The 23097-nt window shown below is 42.0% G+C and overlaps 1 long non-coding RNA gene across 1 annotated transcript; it reads right to left on the bottom strand.

The window, feature by feature from the left end:
* Positions 1 to 19113: 19113 nt before the first annotated feature.
* On the bottom strand, positions 19114 to 21819 carry LOC145359940 (uncharacterized). The gene is made up of 3 exons (XR_013889651.1): positions 21725 to 21819; positions 21091 to 21391; positions 19114 to 19558 (listed from the first exon to the last, which is right to left on the bottom strand). It is a non-coding gene; the product is annotated as an uncharacterized LOC145359940 (long non-coding RNA).
* Positions 21820 to 23097: the final 1278 nt, after the last annotated feature.

The following is a 23097-nucleotide window of genomic DNA, read 5'->3' as shown; positions in this document are numbered from 1 at the left end:
TTGGGGATTGCTGAAGTAATTTATCGAAAATGTAGCTCTCCCTTTGTTGGAAATCTTTAAGGCAAAGTAAACTGCCATAACCTTTCCTTATCTCTCCCACGGATATCTTAGGACCTTAGGGATTGCTAAACTAATTTTACAAACTTATCGAAAATGTATCTCTCAACTTTGTTTAAAATTCTGACATTTGGACCAGATCTTTTCCACCCTGGACCCTGCCCAATTTCGGCAAGCCTATTCACTTCTACGCTTTCACCCACTTTATGCGGAACCACTGCAATCCGTTTTATCTTTGCGACCCCACAAGAGTTCGGATATATCCTGGGTTTCGGCAATCGAATGTAAGGTGAGCAAGTAAAAATGTACTCACGGTTCTAGGAAATGCATTCACCCGATCGTTGATGTTCCAATATCATCCCGTTTCGTTACCAAATTGTAGTGGGGAATTTTATTTTGGTGGCTGGATTACTTTAGAAAGTTCTGAAAGAACAACTTTAATAAGTAAACTCTTGAAAAGGTAAATGAAACTTAGTCTTCAAAGTGAAATAAAGTTTATTTTTAAAACTAGTTTTATAAAAACATAGAAAATACAAAATGAAAAACACACAATAGACAGACAAATAAAGACTTTCCCGAAGGAGAGATCCAAGATAGGCTCAATGATACAATAGTAGCACTGAGCTTTTTCCACAGATCTCTGTTTTCATACCAGAAGCTTGGTCAATTAAACAGTTTGCTTATCTCAAAATACACCAAGTAATTAATTTACAGAATTTAATAATCAACATGTCAATCTGTTTATAATCATTTTGATGCTCGAATTATAATCTGACACTTAAATATTGATCTGTCATCATCTGTCCGTTTTATGGAAGTTCTCCTCCAAAAATAGCTTCTTACGATTCAGCATTTCTCTGACTAGTTTAAACCAGCTCAAATACCTAATGAAGGTAGCTTTGTCATTGGCACCATCTCCCAACCTTGATATGCATGAGTAATTTACCTTGTTGCATGATTTGTGCCGACTTGTGCTGGTACCTTTCATTTTACTGGCATGTTACACATCCATTTCTTAGAGACATTATTAGTATGTTACTTAAATATTTTGTATTATTCTCAAACCACATATGAAAACATTAGCTGCTAATTATCCTCATGTTGGGTATTTAGAATTAATCAGAATTCCCAACTACAAAGCAGCTACACTTATCCAAGCAGCAATATTCCATCACACTTCTAACTTGTACCTTGTAGATTGTAGATAGGACTTTGAGACTCGGAAGGTGAGATACTCGCCAAGGGATGCTAGCTTTTGACTTGCTCTTGTAGCCACAGTATTTATGTGGCTAGCCCAGTTCTGTTTCTGGTCAATGTTAATCTCCAGGATGTTGGTGGAGGGGGAAATTCAGTGATGATGCTACCATTGAATGTCAAGGGGCAATGGTTAAATTTTCTCTTGTTGGAGGTGGCCATTGCCAGCACTTACGTGGCAGAACTGTTACTTGCCACTTGCCATTCTAAGCCTTGATATTGCCTAGGTGTTGTTGCATTTGGATATGTACTGCTTCAGTATCTGAGGATCCACAAAAGGTGCTGAGAATATGGTGTAATATGGCTATCCTATCAGAGGGCTTTCCTTCCAAGATTGTGGCCTGGCAGCTGTTGCCATTTTTTCTTTGCAAGTTTTAAAGTTGCACAGGGTGGGGCACCACAAGTTGGGAAACATCTTCTCATCCAGACCTTCAATGAGTGACTGCAGCATTTCCTATGTAGAAGGGCCTTTTGTTGGACCAGTAGCTTCAAGAACAAGTCTGTCATCCTTAATTTGATGGTGAACATGCCCTCTGGCTATTGGTAAAGGCAAAATTTAAGTTGTGTTACTGTTCCTGGCACAGTGCAGGGTCAGGATTTGCATTTGACCTCAACAGTGGGATCCTGATCCAAAACACAATCTTCTACCTATATATTCATGTTTTTGGTCTTGGTCACAATTGAAGTTTTCAGTATTTGTTCACTTTGAACTTGCAGAAGCTGCAAATGAAGTAACTGTAATATTACACATTTGAGTCCAAATTTTAAATCCAGAGGCATTTTGGGTAGCAGTGCAAGAACAAAGCTCATTGGAAATGATTCCTGGGCTACTTCGACTCACAAACTTCATTGAGATCCTGCTTACTGACATTCTACCTGAAACAAAAGCAGGGGTCAACTTTGTTGTTCATCTCTCATTTGAGGAGGGACTGAGGTTAGAGTTGATATTGGCAGAGAATTCTACAGCAAAAGAGGCCTATACATTTCTCATGGGAACTGGAGGAAGTTTATTAATCCTCCTGGTTCCGAAAAAAAACCTAGCTGTTTCATTTGGCCCATCGAACCAGCATCAACAATAATCCCACACAGTACTGTCCCATCCCCATAACCCCAAATATTTACCCTCCTGATCCAGCTGACATGAGGGGCAATTTATCATGGTCAATCAATCTAACCTGCACATCTTTGGACTGTGAGAGGAACACAGCACATATAATTTGATTTGTCACACGTATTAGCACGCAGCGAAAAGTATAGTTGCTTGCACACTATACAGACAAAGCATATCATTCATAGAGAAGGAAACGAGAGAGTACAGAATATAGTGTTACAGTCATAGCTAGTGTGTAGAGAAGGATCAACTTAATGCAAGGTAGCATTCAGAAGTCTGGCAGCAGGGAAGGAGCTGTTCTTGAGTTGGTTGGTACATGACCAACCAACTGGTGGTGTATCTTTTTCCCAACGGAAGAAGGTGGAAGAGAGAATGTCCAGGGTGCGTGGAGTCCTTAATTATGTTGGCTGCTTTGCCGAGGCAGCAGGAAGTGTAGACAGAGTCAATGGACGGGGGGCTGGTTTGAATGATGGATTAGGTTACCTTCATAACCTTCTGTAGTTCCTCGTGGTCTTGGCAGAGCAGGAGCCATACCAAACTCTGATACAAGCAGAAAGAATACTTTCTATGATGCATCTGTAAAAGTTGGAGTTGTAGCGCTTCTTGAAATTTGTGAAAGGGCAGATGATTCATACAAAACATGTTGTATTGGAGGTTTGCTGCGGGGCTCGGATATAAAGGACGATCATTGCAAGGTGCACCTGTGCCAAAAATAACATTGGGAGATTTCATCTTCACACCAGTGAATCATGAAAATAGAATGGTACATGCTAAAATGTCTTTGTCAGCAATTGTAACTAAGCTCAAACATGCAAGAAATTAGTCCAATTCTGTCTTTACGGAGTGAATTTTAACTCCCATTACCTGTGGTGGGAGGTGAGTGGTCAAAAACATTTTGCGCCCAGAAATTGGCCACACCCTCCATGGACAATTCTGGTGTGTGTGGTTGATTGCGCCTAATCTCCTCTGGAGATATGGTTTAAGATTCAGATTAATTAATGGGTCAGTTCAAAGGTTATAAGGTGGCTGGGAGCCAGAATCCAAACAGCCATGAATGGCTCAAGGAGTCTTTTCCTGCTCTTAGTTTTTATCATCTCAGTGATATTTTAATCCACATTCAAACTTAATGATGCATGGAGAAGTTACCCAGGTTTTTTTTAAATTCACCTTTAAATGAAAATGAGAGCACAAACACAACTCATGGAGCTCATTCAAAGTCATATAAATATAAACACTCAGCAACCCACCCCTCAGAAAGCAGTTGTGGCAGGATGTCATTTCTTTGGGTGGACTGGATGGAACAATCCACCTTAGATTGGATCCGATAAGGAGCAAGATGACCATCAGCAATGGCTAACCATCCGTTGCAGACAAACTACAGGTGCTCAAAATGAGAGGCAGAGGGTTTGAACTTGCAAGAGACACCACTAGTGTAACAGTGTACGGATAGAGGCTTAGCTTTCTCAACATGAGCTTTTACCTTTCCAGTGGCACGGTGGTTAGCTTTGCTGCCTCACAGCACCAGGGACACAGGTTCGATTCTGGCCTTGGGTGTCTGTGTGGAGTTTGCACGTTCTCTCTGTGTCTGCATGGGTTTCCTCTGGGTGCTCCGGCTTCCTCCCACAGTCCAAAGATGTGCAAGTTAGGTGGACTGGCCATGCTAAGTTATCCCTTAGTGTCTAGGTTTGGTAAATTGGCCACAGTAAATGCATGGGGCTGTGGGGATAGGCTGGAGGGGAGGGCTGGGTGGGATGCTGTTTCAGAGAGTCAGTGCAGATGGGCCAAATGGCCTCCTTCTGCACTGCAGTGATTCTATGGACCCCTCAGTAGAGACTGTGGCTATCAAGAGCTGAGGGATTTTCGCAGAAACTTTATTGCAGTGTTAATACAAGCCAACTTGTGACACTAATAATAAAAAAAGTGCCTGATATCCGCAGCTTCCAGGAAGTAAACCCTTTACCTGATTACCAGGCATTATCCGGCTATAGAAGTGGATAATACTCTCCATAACTTTTGTTTCCAGATTCTTCCAGGACTCTTGTGGAGCCATGACCAGAATTTCCTGGGCAGCTGCACATACATTTTTAGACTGGGTGACACATGGGTTGTATGCCTGGCACAGAAATGATGCTACCTTCATCAGTGCTGATACTAGTCTGAATGAGAAGGGACTCTGATTTTTTGTCTTTGGCTTCCCAAAGGTACAGGGTATCCTCAACTGTGCATTCATGGCAATCTACACACCCTTGGATCAACCAGGTCAAAAGAGCATTCATTCCATGCATATGCAACTGGTGTCTAACAACAAGAAGGGTTTTCTGCTGTTACCTCCTTTAGCCCTAAAACTCTTTGCATTATCTGTGCTCCTTTGATTCTGGCCTCTTTAGCTTTCCCAATTGTAACTGCTCTGCCATTGATTGTCAAGTCTTTAATTGCTGAGGCCCTAAGCTCTAGAATTCCCAACCTGGCCCCTTCAGCATCTCTTTCCTCCTTTAAATTGCTGCTAACAATCTACTCTTTTAATCAAGTTTTCTGTCTTTGCTCTATTAACCCCTAATGTGATTTGGTATTATTTGATATCATTCTTGATAACCAACTTGGGACTGTTTACTGCTTTAACGACGCTATATAGATGCAAGTTATGGCACTTGCCAAATGGTCTCATTCTGTGCCCTTTATCATCATTATTGCAGTAAGCATCTTGGTCAGACACCCCCTCACTTGCCCAGGGTGGTGTTGTTAAGGTTGAGACATTGAACCTTGTTGCGTTAGTCCACTTTTGCACTTGTTGTCTCTCCCAACCTCCAACTGTGGTGCCATCGTGTGGGTCGCTGCGACACACTGAGTTGGCTTAGAAACAAATTCAAATGCAATTAAAATGGTATCTAAAATAAGAAAACTCCAGGTTGTATCATTTGTCTAACTGTGAATTTACTTAATGTCTCTTTTCTTCTTGTCAAGATTTCCTCCTTTAGATTTTTTTCCCACCTTTTAGTTTAGTCCTCTCAACTTTGGCAAAGGGTCATCTGGACTCAAAACATCAGCTCTTTTCTCTCCTGACAGACCTGCTGAAATTTTCCAGCATTTTCTCTTTTGGTTTCAGGTTCCAGCATCTGTAGTAATTTGCTTTTTTCCCTCCTTTAGTTCAATGTTGCATATCTAATGGAATGATATTAACTAATCTCTTTATTACTTCAAAAACAGGAAATGCTGGGGAAACTGAGAGCATCTGTGGAGAGAGAATAGAGCCAACAATTCGAGTCTGGATGACCCTTTGCCAGAATTCTGTTCTCTCTCCACAGATGCTGCCAGACCTGCTGAGTTTCTCCAGCATTTTCTGTTTTTGTTTCAGGTTCTGTAATATTTTGCCTTTATTTTAGCTGACCACTTGTTTGGCCATATCCTAATACTGTTTTCTTTTAAGTCTGGGGACCACATGCCTGAAGGCAGATACTTTAGGCAATACTAGTAACCATCGAAAACCAGTATTAGGTCCTTTTACAACATTTGCTTTATTTACATCTCAATACCCACAAACAAGCTCATAAGATAGGAAAACAGGAAAAGGAATGAAAAGATCTATCTCAGAACATACTTCCTGATGCTTCATTCATTTGAGGAATGGGCATGCATGAAATCAGTGAACCAAGACATCTGATAGGATCCAAAGCATTGAGCCAGAAATGTTGTAAGTGAATAGAAAATAGATGGGATAAATTTGTAATTCATCAGATCTGTTTTTTCTATAGTTAGGCTTTCCAGTTGCCAATGGGAGACGAGTGTAGGCATTCTTTGAAAACAGAGCTCCCCGTTAGCTTTGCAATGTCCACACACTAGGTCCTGTTTCTTAAACCATTTCTGTGCCTTTTTCTAAAAATATTCTTAAGTATTTTGTACAAATTTTCCCTTGGATTTTAAAGTGCCTTTACACTGCAATTTGAGAATTGACATTGGAACTGGCAGCATTGGATTGGGGTGGAGTAGCAGGAACCTTGTGGAGCTTGTTGACAAGACGGGGCGAGTCAGAGAATAATTTTTGAATGGCAGCCTGGCAAGAATGAACAGTAAGGGGGTGTGGTTTGGCCAACGTGGAGAGCCAAAAGGTAATGTTACTTCAGAGGAAACAGTTTTGTCTCAGATTGGGTGCATTACCTGTTCGTTGGTCATTTGACTACTTGCTTGTGCTGCGAGTCAGGCATTGCTCTGATGTCCAACCTCCTCCTATTCTGCAAGGGAGCAGAGGACCCCATTACAGCTGCCATCTGCCTTTTGAGGGTTGCACTCAGCAAAGCACCTCCCAACCACTTTGGCAGAGCTTGGTGCTACAAATTGAGTAAGGTGCAGTGTAAGGACCTGGACGTCACCCAGGCATAGGGTGGAATTTTAAAGCATTAGCTTTAAAGCATAGCATAATTAGTTACGTTAGGCAGAAATACCTTACAATGAAACCTTTTAACTGGGCAAACAAGAGAGGATCCCACAAACAGGTAAGAGGCCAGGGACAGGGCAACACATTCCAGGTCCAAAGAAGAGTCATGTTGGACTCGAGATGTTCACTCTGTTTCTCTCTCCACAGATGCTGACAGGCCTGTTGAGTTCTTCCGGCACTTTCTGCTTTTATCTCACAGCATCTACAGTATTTCGAAACTAGATAGACACTCGTTATTTCAATTTAAATCTAATTAAAACTGTGCAGTACAGTTACTGGCAAGCTGAGTCCTCCTTCAACATCAAACCCAATTTAATGTTCCTTTCGTTTGAGTCAGTGGTCCCTCACCGCTATATCTTCTAATCTTCAGCCAGAGTGATGTAAACAGTCCAGCGTGACATTTTTTCATATATTTGGTCATAGGATGTGGGGATTGCTGGCTTAGGCCAGTATTTATTGCCCATCTCTAATTGTCCTTGAGAAGATGGTGTTTTCACTTCTTCTCCCATTTAGTCTCCAGCAACTTAGCCTCTGCTCAGCTCCTGCTGACTGTTTGCCAGACATTAGGATTTAATCACAGTATTTAAGAACCACTGTCCTATGTTTCAACTTAGCACCATTGTGAGCCCACTGTTAAAGAGGCCAGCTCTACAAGGTTATCTGATTCACAACGCACCAAATCAAATATTTCAAAACATTTTCCAGCACAGCATTCTTTCCTGAATGCATTTACGCTGCTTCCTGTTTTGCATCTGAAAGCAGAAAGCCAATTGCAATGTCAAAGTAACTGATTTGCTCCTTGGTTTGGCCATGAATACCAGGCCTGCAATTTCCCTTTAATTAGCATTTTCTTAATAAACTTAGAATCATAGAATCCCTACAGTGCAGAAGGACATGGAAATATATCACTGTTCCTTCACAGTCACTGTGTCAAAATCCTGGAATGCCCTCCCTAGCAGCATTGTGGGTCAACCCACTGCATGTTGACTGTAGTGATTCAAGAAGGCAGCTCGCCACCTCCTCAAGGGCAACTAAAAATGGGCAATAAATGCTGGCCCAGCCAGCGATGCCCATGTCCCATGAATGAATGAAAAAAGGAATTCTGGAAAATCTCAGGAGGTCTGGCATCATCTGTAAGGAGAGAAACAAGATAACAGATGCTGCCAGACCTGCTGAGATTTTCCAGCATTTTCTCTTTTGGTTTCAGTTTCCCACATCTGCAGTAATTTGCTTTTATAAAGGAATTCTCCTTGTCCTGGTGCATTTTAGGGAGTTTTAGTGTCTCTCCTACTGCCCCTTCCTTTCATGTGATCAGCTAACATAGCTCTTAACTTCAGTTCTTTGAATGTGCAATTTGTGTGCCTCTGCTTCTCAAATACATTAAGTAAAGGTGAACTTAAACATTTAATAATTCTAGGCTCCCTGTGCTCTGCCTCTGTGATCTGCTGCCAGATCCTGGTTTGTAAATGTGATGGATTTAACCAATGTGTTTTTGTGGACAGCTGCAACACTGGTGGAGATCAAAGTGATTTTACAGTGAAATAATATTATCCAAACTGTCCTGCAGGCAAGCAAAGCAACAAGGTATGTATAAAAGTAGGGAGGTCTTGCTGCAACTGTACAGGGCACTGGTGAGGCCGCAGTTGGAGTACTGTGTGCAGTTTTGGTCACCGCACTTACGCAAGGATATTTTGGCCTTGGAGGGAGTGCAGAGGAGGTTCACTAGGCTGATACTGGAGTTGAGGTGGTTGAGCTATGAGGAGAGGCTGAATAAACTAGGCTTGTACTCGTTAGAGTTTAGAAGAATGAGGGGAGATCTCATTGAGACGTATAGGATGATGAATGGGATGGATAGGATAGAGGTGGAGAGGCTCTTCCCGCTCAGAAAGGACAATAGGACTAGAGGGCACAGCCTCCAAATAAGGGGGGTGCAGTTTAGAACGGAGTTGAGGAGGAACTTCTTCACTCAAAGGGTGGTGAATCTCTGGAATTCTCTGCCCGTTGAAGTGGTGGAGGCTGCCTCGCTAAATGCATTTAAGACGCAGGTAGATAGGTTTTTGATAGGCAAGGGGATTAAGGGTTATGGGGAGAAGGCGGAAAAGTGGAACTGAGCCACGTCAAGATCAGCCATGATCTTATTGAATGGCGGGGCAGGCTCGAAGGGCTAGATGGCCTACTCCTGCTCCTATTTCTTATGTTCTTATGTAAAGTCTTGTTATGGAGAAGTCAGTGAGTTTGACCACAATTCAACTGTGTCTTTGATTATCTCGCAAATCTATTGGCAAAAGGAAGGGAAATTCAATATAACAGAAATTGTATTTCTGTTAAAGCTCTTTGTGCTTATTCTTAAAACCTTTCAGGCGACGTGTAAGGGAAGCATTTGGCTAATCAAGCAGTATATTATCAGTAAAATCTGAAGAACATTTTAAATATTGCTCTCCAGTAATCCATTTAGAACTTTGTGCACACCATAACCTTCTGCATGTTTCTTTTGATTAATGAATTGCCTATAAAAAGTATACTTCTGCATCAATTTGAAGATCAGAATCACGAGTTACTGCCATGGTTCTTTAAGTAATTGAAAAGGCCAATTCTTGACTGGCATATCTGAGGGAACATATGAGCAGGATATCCCATGTGATAGTTTCTTTTTATTCATTCGTGGGACATGGGCGTCACTGGCTGGCCAGCATTTATCGCCCACCCTTAGTTGCCCTTGAGAAGGTCTTAAAACTCAGCAGACCACGTGTACAATGCCATTAGAAAGGGCATTCCAGGATTTTGACCCAGCTACTGTGAAGGAACGGCGATATCTTTCCAAGTCAGAATGGTGAGTGGCTTGGAGGGAAACTTGCAGGTGGTGGTGTTCCCATGTATCTGCTGCTCTTGTCCTTCTGGATGTAAGTGGCCATGGGTTTGGAAGGTGCTGTCCAAGGATCTTTGGTGAATTGCTGCAGTGTGTGCTATCTACAAGTGCATCTTGTAGATGGTACACACTGCTGCCACTGAGCCTCGGTGGTGGAAGGAGTGGACATTTGTGGATGTGGTGTAAATCAAACGAGCTGCCTTATCCTAGATGGTGTCAAGCTTCTTGAGTGTTATTGGAGCTGCACCCATTGGTTCAAGTAGGAAATATTCCATCACACTCTTGATTTGCGCCTTGTAGATGGTGTACAGGCTTTGGGGAATAAGGAGGTACTCACCACAGCATCCCTAATCTCTGACCTGCTCTTTCAGCCATTGTGTTTATGTGGTGAGTCCAGTTGAGTTTCTCAACTTGAGGTAGTGGGATCTGTAGGGCAGGATTTGCTTCCTATTCTTTCCTCCTCTGCCACTGATCTGCCTCATCATCAAGGTGCTGTGACTCAAAGCAGGATGCAGCTTGATGAACACTTTGTCGTCACTTTGAACAATTAGTAGCAAGCTGCTTCCTCGCATTAATGCTAACACTCTAACACTGCAGTCCTTCACGGAAAGCTTCAGAGTGGCTTTGAACATTTAATTTGCCTTTTGCTATATTAGTGATCTTTTGAGAAAACAGGACCAGGTGGGGAGATGGTTTCTCTCCATCCAGACACAATGTGCATTTAGTGACCTGTCCTCCTTGAAACCAGCTGCACTTCTATATATTGACAATGTGATTCAACATTGCCATGTGAATCCAGTGGATGGATTATAGTCTATGCATCTAACAGTGTCTCAATTCATCTGCTACTGAAATTCTCATCCTGTTTTTAATCATTGTTACCTCAATACACTCTTGACAAGCTCTCACTTTGCACGTTTTGCATGAAGTAAGGTTCAGACAGCAGAGTTTTGGAAGAACTCCATTTTGCAAAGTACCCTTCACTCACAAACCCTGTGCTCTCTGACTTAGGTTATGAAGGATGCAATTTACACCAATATTTGAACATTTTCTACACACTCTCTTCCACCTTCTTCTGTTGGGAAAATGTACAGAAGTCTGAGGTCACATACCAATCGACTCAAGAACAGCTTCTTCCCTGCTGCCATCAGACTTTTGGATGGACCTACATTGCATTAAGTTGATCTTTCTCTCCACCCTAGCTGTGACAGTAACGCTACATTCTGCAATCTCGTTTCGTTCTCTATGAACGGTATGCTTTGTATAGCATGCAAGAAACAATACTTTTCATTGTGTGTTAATACATGGGACAATCATACAATAATAAATCAAATCATATCAAAACATGGTACCATCAAATAAGTTACACTGTAAAAGAAAATTCCAGTATTTTAGTATGTGTCGTATATGTGTATTTGATATGCTTATTGCAGAAGGGCATAACTAAAATAGAATATGTGACTCAAATTACATAGGTAAAGTTTGGTATGAGTCATTATATGTTTGATGCAAGTCAGCAATGAATTTACATTTGATCTTTTGTGCCTTCAATTCCAATGAAATTAATTAATCTGCCTCCCACGGGAAAAATAACAATGTCAAAAATCATTTGAAGAAAATCTATTCAAAGTGCAACCGCTGCAATATCCAAATGTTTGGCAATCCAGACTTACCAAATCATCTTACCAATGATAGCTAACAATTGACCAGAAACTCTACTAGACTCACCACATAAACTCAGTGGCTTGAAGAGCAGGCAGAGGCCAGGAATACTGCGGCAAGTAATTCTCTTCTTGACTCCCCAAAGCCTATCCACCATCTACAAGTCAGGAATGTGATGGAATACTTCCCACTTGCCTGACTGTGTGCAGTTCCAACAACACTCAAGAAGCTTGACACCATCCAGAGGACAAAGCAGCCCACTTGATTGGCACCACATCCACAAATGTTCAATCCCTTCACCATTGACGCTCAGTTGTAGCACTGTGTACTATCTACAGGATGCATGCAGCAATTCCCCTCAGACAGCACCTTCCAAACCCACGACCATTTCCATCTAGAAAGACAAGAGCAGCAGATACACGGGAACACCACCATCCGCAAGTTTTCCTCCAAGCCGTTCACCATCCTGACTTGGAAAGATAATGCTGTTCCTTCGTAGGTGGTAGGCCAAAATCCTGGAATTCCCTTCCTAACAGCATTGTGGGTCAACCCACAGCACATGGACTGGAGCGATTCAAGAAGGCAGCTCACCACCACCTTCTGAAGGGCAACTCGAGATGAGCATTAATTACTGGCCAGTCAGTAATGTTCCAAAAATGTGTTCCAAAAACGAATAAATAAAAGTCACAGTGTGGCTAGCATGAAAACACAGCTAACCATTTCTTAAGCAAATAACTGACCTGCATAATTATTTGCCGATACAGTATTGGGCATTGCAATGATTTCAATGTTGAGATTTGATTTTTGATTTGATTTATTATTGTCAGATGTATTAGTATACAGTGAAAAGTATTGTTTCTTGCATGCTATGCAGACTAAGCACACCATTCATAGAGAAGGAAATGAAAGAGTGCAGAATGTAGTGTTACAGCTATAGCTAGGGTGTAGAGAAAGTTCAACTTATTGCAAGGTAGCTCCACTCAAAATTCTGATGGCAGCAGGGAAGAAGCTGTTCACAAGTCAGTTGGTCCGTGACCTCAGACTTTTATATCTTTTTCCTGACGAAAGAGGGTAGAAGAGAGAATGTCCAGGGTGCGTGGAGCCCTTAATTACGCTGGCAGCTTTGCTGAGGTAGAGGGAAGTGTATATAGAGTCAGTGGATGTGGAAGGCTGGTTTGCATGATGGACTGGGCTACATTCGTGACCCTATATAATTTCTTGTTGTCTTGGGCAAAACAGGAGCCATACCAAGCTGTGAAACAACCAGAAAGAATGCTTTCTGTGGTACACCTGTAAATGTTGGTGAGAGTTGCAGCTGACATGCCAAATTTCCTTAGTCTTTTGAGAAAGTAGAGGCGTTGATGGGCTTTCTTAAATGCAGTGTGGGCATGGGTGGACCAGGACAGGTTGTTGATGATCTGGACACCTAAACACTTGAAGCTCACGACCATTTATACTTTGTCCCCATTAATGTAGACAGGGGCATGTTCTTCATTATGTTTCCTTGCATCGATGACGATCTCTTTCATTTGTTGACTTTGAGGGAGAGATTATAATTGTCGCACCAGTTCACCAGATTCTCGATCTCATTCTTGTACTCTGTCTTGTCATTGTTTGAGATCCCTTTCAGGAAATCTGACCAATTATTATCATATATGGAGTGCTCCCTTCTTTATAAGGTATATTATTATTGAAATAGCACTTGTTGTATATGACTTGGAAGTGTTCAGTTCTCATACTCAGCATGACAAGTGAGAGAAATATTCTGGTACTGACACAAGCAAGAAAAATTGAATAAAAATGCAATCATTACCTGATATACATTATTTCAGCACAAACTTTTGAAAACATTTTGTCTGCTAAGTTTGAGTGACTAAATGTGTCAATTATTGAAGTTATCATTTAATGTAAAATTGTTTATATGGGTTTAACACATTTGTTTCTCTGGTACTCATGGCTCAGAAGTTCTGCTTTCTGCGGGCTCATGCCAAAGAGGTCCTATAAGTGGAAATGTCCATTTCCAACCTTCCCACACCCACTCTCGCCAGCCTAAGAATTGAGGAGGATGGGATAAGGCCCTCTAGTGGAATGAGTTGGAATAAGCTCCCTGAGGTATTTGCTTCAGGGATTCCTCATTTAAAGCACTCGATGCCCGATTGATGAATCTGGCACGGTGAAGTGGATACCTGCGAGAGTCACATCTCTTCCTCTCCTCCCTGTGACTCCCTTCCTCTTTCCGCTGTGACATACCCGTGCCTGGGTACCTCCTCATTCTGAGGCCTCACCGAGGGTGATGCCAAACATAAATGAACTGCCAGACTTTGATTGGATGACAGCTCTTGATAGCCATGACCAGTGCCGGATTTAGATTTTTGGTGAGGCCCAAAGCTATATATATTCTTGGCCTTTTGGCTAAGATCATGTAGTAGCAACATGCTGTGCTTGGTTGAAGCCATTAGGTTATATTTCAGCTTCATTTGAAGCAATTTTTTAAAGTGGCTTCTCGGCCTTTTGGCTAAGATGCAAAGGAGATCAAGCCTTGGGAGAGGAGCTATGCCTACTCCAATCAGCGTGGATCATGTAGATCAAGCCCAAGACAGGAGGTGAGAGCCCTGTCTTGTCAGTTTGGATCGGGAATGTCTCAACTTGTTGAGACTCTGAATGGGACTTGATTGGATTGAATTGGAATAAAAACAAAAAAAAATGCTTGGAGGTTAAAAAGTTACAAACTTAGCAACTAATTCTAACAGGCCAAGATAGTTGCCATTATTTGGTGATCCAAAAGTTTCATTGTATCCCCTAAAATCTAGCCCACGTTCTGCTAATGCGCATATCACTGCAATAACACGCTTAAGCACACGTCTCCAGTACTGTTGTTCTGTTTTTACTTGTTCTCCTAGTCTTGAGTCTAAGGTTGAACCACGCTTTCTTTTCAAGTATGTCAGCAAGGCTGTTCTATGTTCTTAAGAGTTTTCATGACTTTTAATTGCAATGGGATTTCGACAGTCAGATAACCCACCAGAAGCTAGTGCTGTAGTTGATGTTAAAAAGACAAAGTCAGTTGTTGGAGAGAACACGAGCCATTCCCAATCGTATATTTCACCATTAACTTTTCTGGACCAAAAAAGACCTTTTGAACAATATCTATCTTGATTTTTGAATGACTGCTTTGAGTTTTCAAATAGGCCGTTCCAGTGTTGATACTCTGGAGGACCCTTAAGGATCCAGTATGAGCGTTCATCTTTGGTTAAGACACCCCATTGACCTACATCATTGAGTTTCATGAATTTTGTTGTTTCAACTGTGGATGTCAGCTCTGCAACGCTCACATTAACATCACTTCCAGTGTTTTCATCAACTGAGATTCCAGACTCTGTTGTCTCAGTAGCAGAGGCACTAGACTGTGGTTGTTTTGGACTTTGCTGGTCACCTTGGGTTTGTGGATCCTTATCTGTTTCTGGAGTGAAGTAACTGTCAATGGGTGGAGACGATGAGTATGGTGGAGGGGGCGGTAGTGGTAGGTGGGTTCTGAAGGCTAGGCAGGGAGGTACAAAGGGGCAGAAACATCCTGGAGGATTTCCCTCCCAGTGCGTAGGGAATACCCTGTGAATTATGTGCTACCTTTCTTCCCATTATGTAAGCATCTGGGCTGAAAAACAACTTACCCACTCTTGCCTGCCTTCTCATGCTTACCGTTTTAAGGCCCAAGCAATGTAATATTAGCGTCATTTGGCTTGTTAACATACTCACCTGTCTTTTTAATTATTCATTTGAAAATAGCAGGGGTGCTGCTGACTTTGGCAGCTGCATGAATAAAATATTATGGGGATTGGGAGTAGCCAGAAAGGTGGTAGGCTAATCTCTGCCCCCCCGCCAACCCTTGTCGCTGTAAAGCCCAGCCCACAATCTCAAAACATAACAATCGTACAAACCTCATCGTTGTAACAATGAATGATTCCAAGCTGATGTGGGATCTGACTTCAGACTGTACTGTAGTTGTATTACGTACAGCATATTCTACAAACCTAGTCTTGCTTCAATTCAAACGGCAATGAAGGTAGATAATTTAACTTTAGATTTAAAATTTCCAAGTTTTGCATGTTTCTGTATCTGGGGAGTGAGGGCAAAACTGGCTCTTTCATGTCCTATTTGTGCTGTGAGAGAATTAATGTGGGAAAATTTCATCAGTACTTTGGGAGAATTTAAATGATTTGACCGATGTGAGGTAATTTTCATGTTAGTAACATTGCTTGTGATGGAAGCAGTGAGTGAATTGTACCACTTATATTTTCTCTGCTGTTAAATGTCAGGGGGAGTTTTTACAAAATGCCAGTTGTGCGACTACAACAGAGTGCATTCATTTTACTCTGGATGTTTTCTGCCTTACTCTGGCACCTTTCCATCCTTCCCTTGCCAGCCTCATGCACTTACTTCATCAAATACTTAACGAGTGTTGTGAGCTGCCTGATTCTGAGTTCCCCTCTGCCATTTCCAGAGTTTGTTTCACCCAGCAGCCCAAAGTTGACAGAAAAAAAGAAAATGCTGGAAAATCTCAGCAGGTCTGACAGCATCTGTGGAGTCAGAGCTAAAGATTCCAGCATCCAAAGTATTCTGCTTTTAGCTCAAAGCTGATGGTTGAGGTCGGCTGGCGTACAAAACAAATGCAGCCGTCAACCTGAACGAACTAAATCAGATTTTCTTCCCTTTTGAAAAATATATTGCATCTAGACTGCTCAGGGATTTTCCTTCCAACACTGTTTATTAAAATAAACAATGGTAATAAGAAAATGGCAAGTGGACTCAAATATAAGTAAAATCTTAAAGTACTATAAAACAAAACCACATACCCATGATGTTAAACAATCGGATGTGTTTTGCAACATTCACAAGGCCTTTGGACTATTTTTTTAAAAAAATCATCCTTGAGATATATCATAAAATCATAAGACAAAGGAACAGAATTAAGCCACTCGACCCATTGAGTCTGCTCCGTCATTCCATCATAGCTGATTTTTTTTCGGTTGCTCTGTCAGGGACAGTGCAGATTCAATGTGTTGAATGGTGTCCTCTGCACTGCAGGGATTCTATGTAAGCACAGGAGGCATCTCAGAAAACAGTGAAAATAGCTCTTTAATTCTTCAGTCTGAGGGTCATCTCAACCCTTGGCTCCAAATATCAAGTCGGCTGAGACACATGAGCTGTCTCAGATAATCCAGAGCTCACTAACTACATGTGAGTTCAGGCTGAAACCGCGTCTGTCCTTTTTACTGTAACAACGAATGTGGAGTGGTTGCACTCTGCTGGTTGGCAGCCCATTGTCTATTTCAATTTAATTTACCCCTCTGGTTTGCATACCAGCCATCTGAGATTCTGCTATTGTCCCAGCACATATTCCTGCAGCAGGCGACGGTGCAGAGGGACCTCGGGGTCCTTGTGCATGAGTCGCAAAAACCCAGCTTGCAGGTGCAGCAGGTGGTCAGGAAGGCTAATGGGATGCTGGCCTTCATAGCGAGGGGGATTGAATATAAAAGTAGGGAGGTCTTGCTGCGGCTGTATAGGGCATTGGTGAGGCCGCAGCTGGAGTACTGTGTGCAGTTTTGGGCGCCGTACTTACGCAAGGATATTTTGGCCTTGGAGGGAGTGCAGAGGAGGTTTACTAGGCTGATGCCGGAGTTGAGGGGGTTGAGCTATCAGGAGAGGCTGAATAAACTAGGCTTGAACTCGTTAGAGTTTAGAAGAATGAGGGGAGATCTCATTGAGACGTATAAGATGATGAATGGGATGGATAGGATAGAGGTGGAGAGACTCGTCCTGCTCAGAAAGGACAGTAGGACTAGGGGGCACAGCCTCAAGATAAAGGGGGGGCGGTTTAGAACGGAGTTGAGGAAGAACTTCTTCACTCAAAGGGTGATGAATCTCTGGAATTCTCTGCCCATTGAAGTGGTGGAGGCTACCTCGCTAAATATTTTTAAGACGCGGGTTGATGGGTTTTTGATAAGAGAGGGGATTAAGGGTTATGGGGAGAGGGCGGGAAAGTGGAACTGAGCCACAACAGATCAGCCATGATCTTATTGAATGGTGGGGCAGGCTCGAAGGGCTAGATGGCCTACTCCTGCTCCTACTTCTTATGTTCTTATGTTCGATATGATGGGCTGAATGGCCTCTTTCCATGCTATAGAATGTTTCTTCTGGGCTAATTAAAATGATGGGAATTCTGGTTTTGGGGGCAGCGGAGGGAAGGGGCGGAATAGGAGGGGTGGTCTGTGCACATGTGCATGTGTTTGTGTGTGTACATATGTGTGTGTGTTCTTGCTTGTGCGTACATGCATGTCTGTCTGTGCGTGTCAGTGGCAGATTAACTACCACCTTGGATGAGCTTTAGTAAGGCCTCCTGACCTTGCCCCCTGTCCCACCCTTTGTTGAATAGAGTTAAGTGACGTTAGATAACTTATATTGTCGTACTATATAATATTCTACATGTATAATATCATAAAGTTTTGATGATGGATTATGCGGTGATGATAGTGGGAGTGATTTAGATGTTGCGGAATTTGATGTTGATGTTGGTGAATTATCAGATGATGATCGTGAATTTGATGATATATTCATAGCACTGGAGGCAGTGATGACAGTCATCATGCTGTGGTGTGGGACTGATACTATGTAAGGGTGAATGTTGATAAAAGTACTATATGCAACTAAGTATGCACTAAAGCAAGTATGTATACATGTTATAGTATGACAATAAACTCTTTGTTGCATTTATTTTGTATTTACTTGCATGTCAGGGGGTGAAGCTCCTCTATTTGTAGATATTTCTTATATTAATTCACCCACAGGATATATTATGAAACTTTATTCACTCTTAAAAGGGTTAAACTTTTTTTTTGCTCTCGGGCCCCCTCCCTTCCTGGCCCCTAGGCTTACGCCTACTCAGCCTAATGGTTAATCCGCCACTGGTGGGGGTGGGGGTGGAATGGTGTGTGTGTGTGGGGGGGTGGGGGGGGGGGGTGGGGGAGGCTGTGTCTGTATGTGCGTATGTGTGTCTGTGTCTGTGTCTCTCTGTGCGTGTGTTTGTGTCTGTGTGTGTGTCTCTCTCTGTGTCTGTGTCTCTCTATGTGTGTGTCTGTGTGTGTGTGTGTGTGTGTGTGTGTGTGTTCTGTGTCTGTGTAGCGGGAGAGTTGGTTGCAGGAAGACTGCATGGTTATTGATGTGACATTCAAGCCCTGCTGGACTGTTCTTGTTGAGTGGCATGGAAAGGGCAGAGGTGGGGATGGAAAGTGAGTGTCAAAATTGTCCCTTTAATATTGGAATTAAAATTAGGATTCAGAAAGTCTGGGCATTCCTAATTAGCAATTCCTCTCAACAAATGGGAATACATTAAGGACAATGAATACTCTGTTAGCATGATTCAAGCTATTATGGTTCCAAAATTAGCTCTGAATCAAGTTAACTGTCCTTCTGGAAAATGTTCCAATGTTTGGAAGTGGGCTGCATAACGCAGCTGACAGAATTCCCAAGAATTCACCCTTATAATGATAGGGAAAGGAAGAAACTTCATCCCAGCCACATTATGTTGTGAAACCAAATCCAGCATTTATTACAGTAATTATGTAAATGTTTACATAAAGGTACTTGCAGTATATGCTGAATTTTCTGCGTAACTGCACAGGGAAATCTTAAAAATATCAAATTACAGTTGATGGTATGAGTGATAAAATAAAGCCACTGAAATATTGTTCTTAATTTTAATGGACATTTTAACTCATTCATTGATACATAACAGTAAATGTTTTGAAGTCATGATAGCCTAATGTCAGACGGGTTTGCATTTTAACGGATGCAGGTGCATTTTACTCAAACATGGGAAATGAAATTTGCCACACTGACCAATTTCAAACATCAGAAGTTTGTCACATAATACAGTCCATAACAATTCTTTTTGGCATTACTGAAAAATGAAATAGCCATTGCTCTTCTGCATATTCTTTTGTAAATAAAAATATGTTTCATGGCTAATCTGCAAATCATTTTACTTTTAAGATGCTATAAAGTAAATGATGATAACTATTATTCCTAGAATGAGTCCAATTGTAGTGCCTGCTATGTTCAATGCTTTGGCCGTTGAAGATGCTTTCTTGGCTTTTTCAGCATTTTCCAGCTTATTGGCATTCTGAACCTGCAAACACAAGTTACTATTAATACCAGAAAATCATTGATCTAAGCTGTTTATACCTCAGAAATGTAACTGTGTGGGAATTTTAAATTTGTCTCCTTAATAGATTTCTTATTGGTACAGAGGAAATACATTGCTCCCACAGCCATTTGCAGTAACAGGATTTCATAGAACTTTAGAATCCCTACAGTGCAGAAGGAGGCCATTCAGCCCATTGAGTCTGCACTGTCAATAATCCCACCCAGGCTGTATTCCCATAAACCCACATATTTAGCTCGCTAATCCTGCTAACCTACACATCCTGAGACACTAAGAGGCCAATCAACCTAACCGCACATCATTGGAGTGTGGGAGGGAACCAGAACACCTGGGGGAAACCCACGCAGACACGGGGAAAATGTGAAAACTCCACACTGTGCCCAAGCTTGATTTTGAATCCAGGTGCCTGGAGCTGTGAGGCAGCAGTACGAACCACTATGATACCATACCGCCCAATTCTGTTGTAACAATTTTTCTGTATTCAGAACAATGCTGAATATTCTGGTTAGATTCTATAATGCAGTTACAAGGAATTGAACAATGTTAAAACATTATAGCAATGCATTTTAACACTTTATGACAATGATCTGAAAAATTGTACAGAACAGTGATATAAATCATACATGCTTTTATTCCAGATGAAGTTATGGACAAGGTTAAATAGATTGCCAATGAAAATGTACTTTAAAGTTAATTTATTAATGTCGCAAGTAGACTTCCATTGACACTGCAATGAAGTTACTGTGAAAATCTCCCAGTTGCCACACTCCAGCATCTGTTCGGGTAGAGTGAGGGAGAATTTGGCATGGCTAATGCACCTAACCAGTGCATCTTTTGGACTATGGGAAGAAACCAGAGTCATGAAGGGAACATGCAGACTCCGCACAAACAGTGACACAGGCCAAGAATCGAACCCAGGTCCCTTGCACTGTGAGGCAGCAGTGCTAACCACTGTGCTGCCCTGGAATAATAAAACTGTTGATTGAACAGGACCTGATACAATATAAGAGATTAGGTTCAAAGATGCCCATTGCAAACTGATGCAAAGACTATACAATTTTAAAAGGTGTTCCTATCTTAAACTTTCTTGGCGGCATGGTGGCTGGCACTACTGCCTCGCAGCGCCAAGGACCCAGATTTGACTCTCAGCTTGGGTCACTGTCTGTGTGGAGTCTGCTTCCTTCGGGTGCTCTGGGTTCCTCCCACCATCTGAAAGACATGCTGGTTGGGTGCATTGGCCATGCTAAATTATCCCTCGGTGTAGCCGAATACAGCATGGCGACTAGGCGGATTTTCACAGTAACGTCATTGTAGTGTTAATGTAAGCCTACTTATAACAATAATAAATAAACTTTAAACTTTCATCAATTTAAATAATGGTCAATTTTGTCTATAGACTGAATTTTCATTTTGTTTAAATGACATTTGCAGAATAATACATTTGATTTAAATTTCAGTCTTTTCATCAGAGTGAAGTCGGGGTCACGTACACTCACCTGGCAAGAGTAAATAACTGCTGCAATTCCAAGTGGGAAACAGCAACACAGCAAATTAATGATGGACCATGGCATATAGGAACGGCTCTCTGGGCTTGGCATCTCCTTCGCCTTCCCAACGATGTCAGATGTGAATTTTTTTCTTCTCTGTGCAACCCTGCAGTGGTGTATTCAGCCCTGCAGCCACTCTTTATAAAGTTCCAGTTCTTATCATGGGCGGGTCCTCATCCAACAGAGGGAAATGTTGGCAAAGGAACAGTTCCTTTCGATCTGTGCCTCTCAATTAAGAGCCAACTTAAAGCTGTGAAAAAAATGCAAGACTTTATCTGACAAAAATTTGGTTCAATTTGATTTTAAAAATCCTTAAAAAGAAACATGCTTAATGCAGTTGAGGAACTGCATGGAGATGCAGATAGATTAAAAGAATTGTTAAGTGAGTGAGTAAACAGATTTTCACCCAGCCTGGATGAGTATACAGATTTTCTTGTCACAGTAAGTGCCCCAGTGTACACAGGCTGGGACAAGCTGGAATGGGAGTCAAAGGAGTGGCCTTGCTCCTGGAGAGGAGGACATTCCCAAGAATTCAATTATAAGTACATATTATATTTCAGGCAGATTTCTTAAACAAACCTACCAACACCAAAAGTAAAAGAGTAACTGTCATGATTCAGAAAGCTTGGCTATCATCGTGGAGCAGAGTGGCGCAGCGGAAGCGTGCTGAGCCCATGACCCAAAGAGCAATGGATTGAAACTACCACTATTTATGTCAAAGCGGAACATTTGGGTGCTAACCAGTGGAATAAAGTGGAATGTCATCATGGAACAAAAGTGTTCAAAGATGGGCATTAAAATCAGATGCATTAAACTGAAGCTTGATACTTCATTCAAGGCAGTTCAGCTTTCAACAAAGGACACCATTTAAATCTTTTTGTGACTCATGTAAAATCAATGGTGCTTTTAACTCCTTTGTAGCTGGTAGAATGGGATATTAGTGAACTTCAAATCACATTGGGAAAATGCCACTCCATTCCTGCTCAAGTCTCTTTCATTGTCTGCTCAACATACAGGGCTTTTTTTTGGCTTCTCTGCCATCTACCCAAAGCAGATTGAGGCTACATGATATTGTTATGATTGTATTGCAGTTTCAATGTGCAGTATGGAGTCTTGTCCAGTGTTTCAGCTCCTGAGTAACAAGTACTGGGATTGGGTTTCCTAAGATCTCATGCAAATACGAGTTGTTGAGTCAGAATGGAAGGGGCAATCTCACTTATCTCACTTATGATCCTATCACACAAGGATCAGTCCTATCACCTGTCCCTTTTACCCTTTTCATCCCATCAAACAAGGGCTCATTTCTACCACACAAGAAGCAGGGACTTTTTCTCTTATGACGTCTTCCCTCTTCTCCTTAGAAGGATATTGATTACTGGGAAGGTGACGGCCTCATGGTATTAGTTCAAGACTATTAATCCAGAAACTCAGTGAATGTTCTGGGGACCCAGGTTTGAATCCCACCATGACAGATGGTGGAATTTGAATTCAATTTTAAAAATCTGGATTTAGGGATCTACTGATGACCATGAAAGCATTGTTGATTGTCGGAAAAACCCATTTAGTTCACTAATGTCCTTTAGGGAAGGAAATCTGCTGTCCTTACCTGGTCTGGCCTACATGTGTCTCCACAGCCACAACAATGTGGTTGACTCTCCACACTGACCACAATCCTACCCAGGCCTTACCCCCATGTCCCTTCATATTTTACCTGCTAATCTACGCATCTCAGAACACTAAAGAGCAATTTTAGCATGGCCAATCAACCTAACCCACACATCTTTGGACTGTGGGAGGAAACTGGAGCACCTGGAGGAAAGCCATGCAGACACGAGGAGAATGTGCAAACTCCACACAGACAGTGACCCGAGCTGGGAATCAAACCCAGGTCCTTGGAGCTGTGAAACAGCAGTGCTGACCACTGCGATCGTGTCGCCCGTCTGTGCCAACTCAATC

The sequence above is a fragment of the Carcharhinus amblyrhynchos genome, chromosome 29, assembly GCF_965287045.1.
Source record: "Carcharhinus amblyrhynchos chromosome 29, sCarAmb.v2.hapA, whole genome shotgun sequence".
In the NCBI taxonomy this organism is placed as follows: domain Eukaryota; kingdom Metazoa; phylum Chordata; class Chondrichthyes; order Carcharhiniformes; family Carcharhinidae; genus Carcharhinus; species Carcharhinus amblyrhynchos.
The sequence above is the reverse complement of the archived record's forward strand: the minus strand, read 5'-3'. Positions and strand labels throughout refer to the sequence as shown.